General features: G+C 44.8%; 1 pseudogene; it reads left to right on the top strand.

Annotated features, from left to right (window-relative positions):
• Window positions 1-7,147: 7,147 nt before the first annotated feature.
• Window positions 7,148-7,265, top strand: LOC145405968 (5S ribosomal RNA; annotated as a pseudogene).
• The last annotated feature ends 3,715 nt before the right edge of the window (window positions 7,266-10,980 follow it).

Raw genomic sequence — 10,980 nt, 5'->3', positions numbered from 1 at the left:
AGACGAAAACAGACTCATTGCCAGGTTAATTACTTCCTGCCTTTTGCAGCAGAAAAGTCTCTCTCTCTCTCTCTCTCTCTCTGATATTGCTACTGATAACTGATGAAGTGTCTGTCACTAAATATGAAGGAACAGGAGAGAGAGAAAAAAGAGGAAAGAATGGGAGGTGAGGTAAACGGAGAGAGAGAGAGAGAGAGAGAGAGAGAGAGAGAAGGCAAGGAAAGAGAAGAGATGGGAGGGGAAGGAGAGGAAGAGGAAGGGGGAGTGTAGCTGAAGGGACGGAGGAGAAGGGAAGGGGGGGGGAAGAGAAAGGAGGGGTAGGATTGTGAGGGGAGAACGTAAAGTGTGGAAGGAGGGGAAGAGGAAAAGGCGTGGATGAATAGGTGGAGGGGAGGGAGAGAGGATGAAAGAAGAAGAGGGAGAGAAGGGGATAGAGGGAACTAGGAAATGAAGCTGAGAAGATTAGGGGAGGGGAAGGGGAAGAGAAAGGACTGGAAGCGGAAGGAAGGATGGAAGGAGGGAGAGAGAGAGAGAGAGAGAGAGACAGACAGACAGACAGACAGAGAGTGACGGTGTGGGAATGAGGTATTGTGGGTGACAAATGGATTGGTTTGAGGAGAGACGGATCCTAATCTGTGTTGGTGCCTCGGTTTGTCCTCCAGTGTATATCTGTCTTTGTCCTTGGAGACATCCTTGCCACAGCCCAAAATATCCGGGAGACAGGGGGATCCACTACCATACACTGGGTCCCCAGTCATGTTGGCATTAAAGGCAATGAACGAGCTGACAACGCCGCCAAACAGGCCACAATGCACGCCAATCCAGACATTGACATCAAAACAAGTCTCTCCCAAATCAAACGCCTCATTAAAAAGCGCACAGCCGCCCGTAGCCGCGAAGATCACAAACTACACGTGCAGCTCGGCTCCCCATCTGCTACCTGGTTCGCACAAGCCACGAATTACACCCAGCTCCCACTACCACTCCCCAACGACAACCAACTACTCACCCGCCTCCGTCGTCTCCGACTTGGGTACCTGTGCTATGCTGAGCTCAATGCAGCTGACAATCCCTCGCTCACCGAATGTGACCATTGTAAAGCCATCACCCCCTTCCCCCTCCTACACTACATACTCCGCTGCCCCTACCACATCCCGTCTTCGGGTAGAACCGCCCTACCCCAACCCTGACATCCCAAGATCACAAGCTATAGCACCATCTCTACAAACACTCCGCAGTTCCGCTGCAAGACTCATTGCCTCAACGCCTTACAGAAGTCTAGCTGCAGTGGTGCGCAGCACTGCACCTCCAAGACAAGAAACATAAGAAGACGTTGTGTGTGCGTGGGGCGGCCCCACCGGGACCATTCCGCGCCCACGCCTCGTCTTCCCTCATACTAATGATAAGCTCAATCCCACTGACCGGGCTAATGTATGGCTCGGCCCCCACTACAGGTGGAGGAAAACTACAAACGAACGAACGCTCGTATTCTCGTCGGTGAAGGAAGCTCCCTAACACCTCTTCCTTTGTGATTTATTTCTGGGTATGGGTGGTTAATATTCTTTTGTACGTTATTTATGTAGAGTACGTCGATATTGGAAGGATTTATTCCACACTGACGAGGATAGCTAGGTGTAATGAACAAAATTAATCGCTTAGGTAACGGTTTTAGGGAGCTTCCTCAGCCGACGAGAATACGGACCCTTATCTACGTGCTTTTCTCAGTATCTGTCCCTCTTTGTATAGACAGCTAAGAACTCCACAGAATGTGTAGTTCTTTTTGGTATTGTACATATTATTATTATTATTATTAATAATATCATTATTATTATTATTATTATTATTATTATTTTAAGAGGAGGGGGGAAGATCTTTAAAGCTGACATTCCAAGACCGTTCGAGATAGACTTGAAATTTTCAGAAGTGATATATCTTAGTTGCAGGCTTCTTTTGGCGCATTTTTTTTTTCTAGCACTAGCCCCGCACTAACACCCTATGTTATTTTTTTCAATTTTTGCTCCTGCGCAGCAAAAACTAACGAATCGATTGTTTTGCAAATGTTGCAGTATGTAGTCGTCAACATACACAATAATCAGTTTAATTGACCTGTGCAGCTGAGATATATGGGGCAAGTAGGGTGTGTTTGTTTCGTAGCTGCTGATTGGCCGCCGATGATGTCACTGAAGTAGATGCAGGCTTGTACTGTAGTGCAACATGCGGACGTAGGTGTACACCGTGGGTGGATATTATAGTGCAACATGCGGACGTGGGTGTACACCGTGAGTGGATATTATAGTGCAACATGCGGACGTGGGTGTACACCGTGAGTGGATATTATAGTGCAACATGCGGACGTACTGTAAGTACACACCGTGAGTGGATATTATAGTGCAACATGCGGACGTAGGTGTACACCGTGGGTGGATATTATAGTGCAACATGCGGACGTGGGTGCACACCGTGAGTGGATATTATAGTGCAACATGCGGACGTGGGTGTACGCTGTGAGTGTATATTATAGTGCAACATGCGGACGTGGGTGTACATCGTGAGTGGATATTGTAGTGCAACATGCGGACGTGGGTGTACACCGTGAGTGGATATTGTAGTGCAACATGCGGACGTAGGTGTACATCGTGAGTGGATATTATAGTGCAACATGCGGACGTGGGTGTACACCGTGAGTGGATATTGTAGTGCAACATGCGGGCGTAGGTGTACACCGCGAGTGGATATTGTAGTGCAACATGCGGACGTAGGTGTACACCGTGAGTGTATATTATTGTGCAACATGCGGACGTGGGTGTACACCGTGAGTGGATATTACAGTGCAACATGCGGACGTGGGTGTACACCGTGAGTGGATACTCGTATTATAGTGCAACATGCGGACGTGGGTGTACACCGTGAGTGTATATTATAGTGCAACATGTGGACGTGGGTGTACACCGTGAGTGGATATTATAGTGCAACATGCGGACGTAGGTGTACACTGTGATTGGATAATTTGCTACAAACGTCACTTATCGTTATATAAAACTTTAAAATCAGGTTTAATTTTCTTTGATAACAGTAAACTTTTAAAGCTAATTTTGACCTCTTCAGCCTCGGAAATTATTCCATATTAAACCTGGCTGCTTGTACTGAAGGCAGTTAAAAAATATAAATAAATATGTGTTAAAATATGAAGAGGTGTAGATTTAAATCATCACCGGCCAATCAGCAGCCGCGATTCAAACACACTCTACTCGTCCCATACATCTCAGCTGCACAGGTCAATCAAATAGGGTATAGTGCACCTGGGTATTGATACTAAGATCGAACAAATTATTCCTTTCTGAGATTCTGAGGAAAATCAAAATGGCCGCCTCATGCCTTAACCCGTGGATTGCGCAATTACATTTTTTTTTATCCCACCCCGTGGTGCGGAAAAAATGAAGATTTTTTTTTTTTTTAGTTTTTGTTTATCATAAACTTGAAGATAAACATCCAGGGCATCATCTGGTGAAAAAAAACAATCTCTCTCTCTCTCTCTCTCTCTCTCTCTCTCTCTCTCTCTCTCTCTCTCTCTCTCACACACACACACACACACACACACACACACACACACACACACACACACACACACATCATCATCATCATCTTTGCCTAGGGCCATGCGTAAGTTTACGTAGGGGATTAGTGAAAAAATTAACAAAAAATCTCTCTCTCTCTCTCTCTCTCTCTCTCTCTCTCTCTGCGTAGCGCAATGCGTAAGTTTGCGTAGGGGTGGAGTAGTTAGCGGTGATGCATAGCCAGCACAGCCTGAACTTGTTTGTTTGTTTGTGGTATATTCGTCCCAGTTTCCTGGGACACGGGCAAACAGAGAGCCCGTCAGAGGTGCGCACTACTTGCGCGAACTTGCTTTAGCGAGGTGGAGGGTAATCCCTGACCATACTAAGTAATATATTTAATGGAGCATGGGCAACAATGCCAGCAGCGTCCCTAAAGACATCACCAGATCGGGCTAGGGCCGAGTCGAGCCCAGACCTGAGCCTGGTGGTGGCTGGGCAGTCCAGAAGATAATGCAAAAGGGGCTCCTCACAGCTGGCCAAGCAATGTTCACACGGGTCTGGCTCCATACCCACAATTTGCTTGTAGCAAAGAAACCCAAGACGCAATCTTCGAAGACGGACTACAATAAAATTAGGTAGTCCTGGGGGGAGCGACAGAAGGGAATACAACGTGGCAGTAGCATACCATTTTGCAGAGCAAGAGCCCTCCGTGACCCAGAGCTGATGGTCCTCTAGGGATAGTCTTCCTATGGTGGCAGTGAGAGTGCGGATGAGGTGCGAGGGACTAGGGCGTAATGGGAATGTGATGTCTGGGAGATCGCAAGCTGAGCGCGCCGCATCATCAGCACGTTCGTTGCCACTAATTCCCACATGTCCCGGAAGCCAGTGAAGGTTAATTATTGCGCCCCTATGGACAAGGAGTGACGCAAATGTATGAATCGCTGTGAGGAGAAAGACGTTGTCATGCAGCGAGAAGGATCGTAATCTCTGAATGGAGGAAAGAGAGTCTGTGTGGATTATGACTCGAATGCGACGATGGTGGTGAGCATGGCGCAAAGCACCCAGGATGGCAGCAAGTTCCGCCTGGAGCCTGAACTGTGGCTTACAACGGGACGCTACCCAGCCTGAGCTGTGGCTCGAAATCCACGGATTAAAGTGCGAAATCGGAAAGTATATAGCCAACTTTGACCAAACTCAGTGGAAATGTAAAGAATCATGATTGAACACGGTTTGCGTAGTATGAATGACCTTGACCTTGATCTCAAGGTCTCAGGTCAAAATCCGTAAAAATTTTTGAGGCATATCAAAAGTCACATACAGTGATAAAAGTATTTTCATCTGAAATGTCGAGTTTTTTTAATATTGCTTCAGCAGTGTCAGACTTCTAGTTTACATATGCATGTATCCGTCTTTCTCGGTCAGTCTATATTTCTGTCTGTGTGTACCCCTATCTCTGTGTCTTTGTTACTTTGCTTGACGACCTGTCTGTCTGTATGTGATTAATATTTGTATGTATGTATGGTTTTTCTATTTATTTTGAAGTTATGGAAATAATGATACTAATAACATTAATACAAAAACAACAGTAATGATAATAATAATAATGATAATAATAATAATAATAATAACTAGAAAACGAAAATTGACGATAACATATTCAGTAACTCACCACATTACAAGGTCATCCGTCTTGTGCAGTACATGAAAAAAGCAATTTTTGAACATTGACCTTGGTTGTGACCTTGAGTTTTGGGACAAGGTCATTCATACTTGGGCACCATGCGCAGTATAACAAATTCTATAAAATGTGCCAAGTTTGGTGATTGTAGCTCAATTCTGTGTGTGTGTGTGTGTGTGTGTGTGTGTGTGTGTGTGTACTCAGTGACCCCAAACTACTTTCCATTGACCACCAGGCGATCTCAGAAGCTACTGGCCCAAATGGGCCCATAGTCATTCCACACCTGTTCCAAGACCTTGGCTTTGTCCCACAAAAATTGTCAAGTCTGTACCTTTAGCAGTGTCTGAGAATCCGCGAATAGACTACATTTTGGATGTAACTGGAAAACCAGTACTGGGAACTGGATGATGCTGGGTCATACGAAGCCGCCACCTGGGGTACTCAGATGGCCAAGTGTGTTGGCTGTAGCTTTAAAATTGAGCAAATATTAGCAATTTACTTCTGCATAAGAAATAATAATAATAATAATAATAATAATAATAATAATATTGACAAGAACAATATAACTCACCACTGGTGTGGTGAGTTATAATGATAGTCTATATTATAATGATCCAACTTCTGTATTTTTGTTGGTTTGTTTGTTACCATAACACAGCAAAAATGGCACAACGTAGCGCAATTTTTGTTAGAGCAAGGTATGTGAAAATGCTCTAACTTACAGACCAAAACAATTTCCAGGCCAATCGGGCCACCGGTTCCCGAATTATGACTCATTTCTGGATATTGATATCGAGTGGAGGTCGCCAAAGGCAGCCTTTAAGCGAGTACTGTACTAATAATAACTCAGAGTGCAAAAGCCGCATGGTACAAATTGTTTAAAGACCGAATGTTTGAACGTGCCATGAGGCCGTGACTTTTGGCCTACAAGTTCTCAAAAAGCAAATTCCATTTTCCTTGTCTTTCCTTCAACCCTTCCACCAAGTTTGGTCAAAATCGGATCAAAACTCAAGGTGACCCTGCCATGTGTCCAAGAGTTCTTTCACCTTGTCCTGTGCTTTACCATTGTCTGAGTGTTCTGAAAATCAAATCCCTTCATTCATTCCTTATCCTTAAGGCTTCCACCAATGGATCTTGAATGTGGCTCTCTTGTTTTTTTTTTTTTTCCCTTGGAGCGATTTGCAGGCCTCTGGCCTTTGTTTCCTTCTTCCTTGCATTAAAAAAAAGTTTGGTCTAAATTGGTTCAAAATTGTTTATACTGACTTTGCCATGTGTCCTTGATCTTTGACATTGCCCTATGACTTTGATCGCTGACTGAGTGTTCTTAAAATCGATTCCCTTCGTCCTTGCCTTATCTTTCATCTTTCCACCAACTTTGGTTTAAATCAGATGAAAGCTATTTATGTTGACCTTGCCATATTACCTTGACCTTTGACCTTGTCGTTTGACAATATTCTCAAAATTGAATTCTTTCATCCTTGCCATAGCTAAATCTTTACTAAAGATTGCACTAACACGCAAAGAAACTGTTTAATATCACCTTGGTATATGGCCTTGACCTTTGACCTGTTATTCTCGAAAATAATATGTCATCCCGTTCGCCAGGCCTCAACCATTCAACCAAGTTTGGTTACAGTCGGATTACAACTGTTTGAGTTTTTTTTTTCCACACATAGGTGCACAACACACACACACACACACACACACACACACACACACACACACACACACACTTAGTAAAACAATGCCTCTACTTGCTTCGCAAGCACATGTGTAATTGTCATAATGAACACTACCACTACTACTACCACCAAATGATGATGATGATTATGATGATGATAATAATAGTAGTAGTAGTAGTAATAATAATAATAACAGTAATAATAATAATATTAATAATAATGATAATAATGATGATGATGTAATACCACGTTGAGTACACCGCTTCCCATCCGATCAGCGAAGTTAAGCAACGTTGGGTCTGGTTAGTACTTGAATGGGTGACCGCCTGGGAACATCAGATGCTGTTGGCATCCCTACGTGTCAAGTGGGGTTGGTGGAGGATTAGTGCCCCTCCTTGTAAAACAATTAACTCTAAGCCCTTGGCCACCCCGTTTGGGATACATGGCGTCTGGCAATGAATGAATGAATGATGTAGCTGTACAGTTTTCTTCCTGTTCATTCGAAGAGAGCATGTAAAATGCATACCCAGTCCGGCGATATGTATGCTGATTTTTCTGAAATCCATGTGCTCAATTCCCTATTTCTGATCGATTTTATTTTTGGGAGGGGCTTGACCCTTCAAGAATCACTACGGGGGGGGGGCTCGCGCTTCTAAGGTATCGCATTACGGATGCCCATTGTACAACACGTACTAAGATATCAAGTCAATATTTGCCTTGCTTTTCACTATTTTTGAGTTTTAATTTTGGTGGGGGTGGGGGACGGTTGGCCCCCTAAAAACCATGGTTGGAAAGTAGTATGTGATGGATGACCTTCCCGGTAATCTGACGAACACATCTGGGAAGTTTCATTCACATTCATCAAATAGCCACGGAGGAGTTACGGTGCGTGTACGCACACATGCATTCGACAACACACACGCACGATCACGTACATGCACACATACAATAAACAGATTTAAATTAGATATAGATAGACAGACAGATGTCCAACAAACGTTAGTCCAGACACAAAGAAGTAAGTGGAGAATTAATCGGCCTTAGAGGATACTGCTTGACACTGTTAGCAGTTTTGTTTTAAACTCACTTCCGGCCTCTTAAATTACTAATATCATAAAAATAATAATAATAATCAACAATGACTTACCAATAAGTCGTCCCAGAACAGAGGTCCAAAATCCCTCAACAGGAGAAAGGGGTCGACATTTCTCTGTATTCATGATGAAGGGTGAGAGGAGGAGAGGGGTGGCGGCCATGTTAACACGCAATCAGCTGATAGTTTGTTTACATCCTATCAGCTGATTCCAACGCGCTCCATTTTTCCAGAGAAATTGGATTCCGTGTCGTGTTTTGGTTTCGTCTGGGATTTATTTGTTGTGATGGTGTTAACTGTTGGTAGTTTTTCTTTTGTTTATTTTTCATGGTCTATATTGATTTTTCGTGACTTATTTAATTAGCAGTTATTCTCTCTCTCTCTCTCTCTCTCTCTCTCTCTCTCTCTCTCTCTCTCTCTCTTTCTCTACCATTTTAATCCGTTTCTTTAGTCTTTCCCTCCCTTCTTTCACACTCACTTCCCTCTCCCTTTTCATTCTTGTCAGACTGCCTACCTTCTTACTTAGTTGTCTTCCTTTCTTCTGGCTTTCACCACCCTCTCTTCCCTCCAGGGGCGTACCTAGAGATTTGGGGGCCCGGGGGGCTAGGTTCTTTGCGGGGCCCCCCTCCAAGTGGGGGGCCCTGCAAAGAACCCAGCCCCCCTCATTCTCAAAACTTATCTAATACCTCGGCCGGGATTGTCGGGATGATAAATATATATATTTTTAAATATTAATAAAGAAGCTTTTAAATTTTGAAGGCTTTGGGGGGCCTCCCCTCAATTGGGGGCCCGGGGGGCAGTTTCAAAAAGCCCCCCCCCCGCCCCCCCCCTCTCAGGTACGCCACTGCTTGCCTCCATTTCGTACATTAACATTCTCACCCTACCACCACTCTGGCTGTCTTCCCCACTATCCCCCATCTTCCTCCTTCCCATTTTCTCAGGCTATCTTCCTCCCTTTCCTTCATTTTCCTCCCCTTCCTACCTACCAGTTATAATATTCGATGTCTTTGTGTATCCCACTCTGGTCATAGACTAAACAACCCGTTCCCCAAGACCCAGCAGTCAGTCTTCGGTCAAAAGATGGCTTCACCAAATTTCAGATACCACATACATAAATACATACATACACAAGTACATAGATACATATATTCTTACCTCATCTATCTACCTCTCTGTTTGCATGTCTGTCTACTTGTCAGTCTACCTACTTGTCTATCCACCTATGTATCGTCTGTCTGTCAATATATCTGTCTGTCTATCTATTTACCTCTCTACCTGGCTGACAGCATGAGACGTGACCCCGTGACATAAGATTTGCATAGCATGATGAGTTGTGGCCTCTCTCTCTCTCTCTCTCTCTCTACCTTTTCATGCCTGTCTGCCTGTGTGTTTACCTGCCTGCCTTTCCATGCCTGTTTCTTTGCCTGTCTGCCTGCTTTTCTTTCTCTGTCTGTTTCTGTTTGCTTGTCTGCATTTGTTTAATTGTTTCTCTGCCCTACTACCTTTCGTGCCAGCGTCTCTGCCTGTCTTGCTGCCTGCCTCTGTCTCAGATCTGTATACTATTCTTCCTTTGTTTCTGTGCCTGTGTCCTTCCTGCTTAAGTGTGCCTGCTTAATCCATCTGTCAGTGTCTTAGTCTGTCTGCTTGCCTCTGTGCCTCAGTTGTATGTCTCTGTTTCACTATGTCCCTCCTTGTCTGGCTTCCTACATCCCTCCATCTCTTAATTAAGGCGTCTTCCTGCATAACTTCCTGCCTCCATCTTCTCTGCCTGCCTGTAATGATGCCTGTGTCTGATTCCCCACCTACCTGTATACCTCTGTCTACACCCCTACCTGTATACCTCTGTCTACCCCCCTACATGTATACCTCTGTCTACCTCTCTACCTGTATACCTCTGCCTACTCCTTACCTGTATACCTCTCTGTACCCCCTACCTGTATACCTCTTCTAGCCCCTACCTGTATACCTGTCTACCCCTATGTATACCTGTATCTACCCCCTACCTGTATACCTCTATTTACCCCCCTACCTGTATACCTCTGTCTACCCCCTACCTGAAACTGTCTCCCTCTGCCTATCGCCCTCACTACCCCTTGCCTGACCTACCTGTCTGTCTCTGCCCGTCTCTTTCTGTCTCTCTTGTTGCCTCTTTCCCTACATCCCATGCTGCCTTACCTCCATGCCTCTCCCCCTGCCTTCCTACCTACCTGCCAGCGTCTCCCATTTTCTCCCTCCTTGTCTTCCCTTCCTTCTTACCCTCCCTTTCTGTCCGACTCCTGCTTCCCCCTCACTCTCCCCTTCCTTTACTGACTACCCTTCTTCCTTGCCTACCTCCCTGCCTATCTCACTGCATCGCTGCTATCCTGTTTGCCTAGCCTCACCCCCTGTCTGCCTCCCTCCTGCCACCTTTAATGCCTCCCGCCCGTCCTGCCCCCCCTCTCTCTCCCTGCCACCCTTCCTACTTACCCTCTCTTCTGCCTGCCTTTTTGTCTCTCCCTCTGCCTTCCGCCTACCCTGCCTATCTCTCTGCCTCATCATCGAGCCTAGGTCATTGCCTGTCTGCTTATGGGACACTTGTTGATGCACTGTCCTTAATTACCAACACCTCTCTCTCTCTCTCTCTCTCTCTCTCTCTCTCTCTCTCTCTCTCTCTCTCAAGCCCTCCTTTGTGATGTTTGTGATTTTTTTTTTCAGTCAAAAATTTTTTGATGTGGGTCGTGTAAGGCTGTGGTCTGTTTTTTGCATTATTATTATTATTATTATTATTATTATCTAATATACTATAGCACTAGCCGTGTGTGTGTGTGTGCGTGTGTGTGTGTGTGTGTGTGTGTGTGTGTGTGTGTGTGTGTGTATTTTGGGCAGCCGAAACTACACATTCAAATCGCACCAAAATTGGCACAAAAATCGCAAAAAATTCGCTGATGTGAAAAAACTTGGTCTCATCACGATTGAAAAACTTTTATATACTAT

The sequence above is a fragment of the Coenobita brevimanus genome, chromosome 68, assembly GCF_032717465.1.
Source record: "Coenobita brevimanus isolate Jiangsu-jjx chromosome 68, ASM3271746v2, whole genome shotgun sequence".
NCBI classification, from domain to species: domain Eukaryota; kingdom Metazoa; phylum Arthropoda; class Malacostraca; order Decapoda; family Coenobitidae; genus Coenobita; species Coenobita brevimanus.
The sequence above is the reverse complement of the archived record's forward strand: the minus strand, read 5'-3'. Positions and strand labels throughout refer to the sequence as shown.